Source organism: Molossus molossus, unplaced genomic scaffold (genome assembly GCF_014108415.1).
Source record: "Molossus molossus isolate mMolMol1 unplaced genomic scaffold, mMolMol1.p scaffold_m16_p_6, whole genome shotgun sequence".
In the NCBI taxonomy this organism is placed as follows: Eukaryota; Metazoa; Chordata; class Mammalia; order Chiroptera; family Molossidae; genus Molossus; species Molossus molossus.
The window spans coordinates 21,487,196-21,489,791 of NW_023425399.1; the positions used below are offsets into that span (position 1 = coordinate 21,487,196).

The 2,596-nt window shown below is 40.1% G+C and overlaps 1 non-coding gene across 1 annotated transcript; it reads left to right on the forward strand.

Moving 5' to 3' along the window:
• The first annotated feature begins 2,138 nt into the window (after window positions 1-2,138).
• Window positions 2,139-2,290, forward strand: LOC118619447. The gene has a single exon (XR_004957222.1). It is a non-coding gene; the product is annotated as a small nucleolar RNA SNORA57 (small nucleolar RNA).
• Window positions 2,291-2,596: the final 306 nt, after the last annotated feature.

Sequence of the window (2,596 nt, forward strand, 5' to 3'; positions counted from 1 at the left end):
AGGTGTCTGAGTCCCCGGCAGCATCATGGGATCATCACACCAGCCTGAGGTTGCCGTATCTGGACTTTCATTTGGAAGGAGTTGAGGTTTTAATTACTTTGTGAGGATGGAAGATGAGGCTCTAGACACTGTGAGAGGCTGGGAGCTGAAACTAGGCTACCTAGATAAAGCAGATGTTGGAAATGAGCTCTTTCTTCCTACAATGGAGACTGGATAAAAACTGCCAATAACTCTGGACTAGAACCTAGAACTGAGTTTCCTGCCCTGGGCCATGGAAGAAAAAATGTCATCCAAGATAAACTGAAATTAAAATAAACTCAGTAAATGCATTTGACAGTAGTCTGGACATAGCTGTTACCTAGAAGATCTATCTGAGGCCATGCCCAGAATATAACAACACAGAGAGAGATAAAGAGATGTGAAATATAAAAGAGAAGTTAAGCTGAAGGATGAAATGAGACAATCCATCAAACGTCTAATAGGAATTCCAATAAGAGACAATAAAGAAACAGGGGAAAGGCAATATATGAAAATATAATATATAAGAATTTCCAGCCCTGGCCGGTTTTGTTCAGCGGTTAGAGCATCGGCCTGTGGTCCAGAGAGACCCGGGTTTGGTTCCCGCTAAGGGCACGTACCTCGGTTGTAGTTTGTCCCCGGCCCTGGTTGGTAGTGTGGGTGGCAGCCATTCGATGTGTCCCTTTCACATCAATGTTTCTCTCTCTCTGTCTGTTCCTCTCTCTCCCTCCCACTCTACCTGAACAAAAAATGGAAGTGTCCTCAGGTGAGGATTAAAAAAAAAAAAAAAAGAATTTCCAGATCTGAAGAAAGATCTGAGTCCTCATAGAGTTCAAAGTGAGATAAATAAACACATCCACACTTTATTGCAGTAAAACAACATTAAGAATAAAAGAAAATCTGCCCTCCTGGTGTGGCTCAGTGGTTGAGCATTGACCCATGCAACAAGAGGTTGCCGGTTCCATTCCCAGTCAGAGCACATGCCCAGGTTGTGGGCCTGATCCCCAGTGGGGGGCATGCAGGAGGCAGCCAATTGATGTTCTCTCTCATTGATGTTTCTATGTCTCTTTAATATCAATAAAGAAAAAAAATCTTTAAAGATGCCAGAAAGAAGAAAAAAAAGATTCCCTTCAAAGAATCAACAATTTGACAACTAAATAGGCAGGGTTCTAATTAGCAACAATAGGAACCAGAAAAGAATGGAATATTTCCAAATGCAGTGAAAAACTCTTATTATCCTAGAGTTCTATACCTAGCTAAATTGTCATTAGAGAGTGAGCCGAAAGTAAAGCTGCTTCCAGACATACAAGATTAAGAAAGGTTACTACTCATTGGCTCTCACTGAAAATATTATTAAAGGGTGAACTTAAACAAGAAGGAAAATGGCCCTGGCCAGTGTGGCTCAGTTGGTTGAGCATCATCCCATGCACCAGAAGCTTGCTGGTTTGATTCTCAGTGGGGGTACATGCCTGGGTTGTGGGCTTGATCTCCGGTAGGAAGCATGTAGGAGGTAGTGGATTGATGTTTTGCTCTTACATCGATGTTTCTCTCTCTTTTTCCTTCTCCCTTACTCTCACTCTAAAAATTAATTAAAATATATGTCTTTTAAAAAGATGTGCTCTAAAAAAAGAAGAAGAAGGAAAATGATGCCCTGGCCGAGTAGCTCAGTTGGTTAGAATGTCATCTCCATACACCAAGATTGAGGGTTCAAACCCTAGTCAGGGCACATACAAGAATCTACCAATAAATGCATAAATAAGTGAAACAAAGATTGATGTTTCTCTTTCTCTCTCTCTCTCTAAACTCAATAAATACATTTTTTTTTTAAAAAAAAAAGAAGAAAAGTGAATGCACAAGTAAGAAATGGAATGCACGGTGCAGTGGTCAACAAAGCTTTGATAAAACACGATGGAAAATCTAAATAAATTTTTATTATAAAAATAATATTAAAACATCAAGTTTTATGAATAAGATGGAGCTAAAATACTAAACAATAATGGGATGAGGACATTCAGAAGGAAAGCAATGCATTCAGAGATGTTTTTTAATTGGCTGTAGATTTAAATCTATAAAGTTAAACAAGTATGAAATTCAAGTGTAGCCTCTAAAATAACGTTTAACCTTCTTCTTGGCAGGGGTCAGGCCTGTGGTCCTGGTCCCTGTAATATATGGAGGCAGAGGGAAAGGGCTCCAGCCCCTTCAGTGTCATGTCTTGGGTGCCGACAATTTTCAATCTAGTCTGTTGGCTCCATCCTCAAGCACAGGGACAGGGGTTAAAAAAGTTTAAACTGATTAAAAATTAAAGATGGCCACAAATTCTCTACATTCCTCTCACTATTTGATGAAGTCTATTTTTCCATTCTTGATCCTGGGTTGGTCTGATGATCTGTTTTATACAAAAGAATGCAGAAGTGAAGCTGTGTAACGTCCAAGGATGGACCCTAAGATATATCTATACCTAATAAAACATTCCTTCTTGAAAAGAGGAAGTTCAAGCAGTAATGTGGAAAGGCTCAGTAGAGAAGAGCCAAGGCCCCTAACCAACAGCCCCAACTAAGCTCCCAGCTGGTGGCCAGCA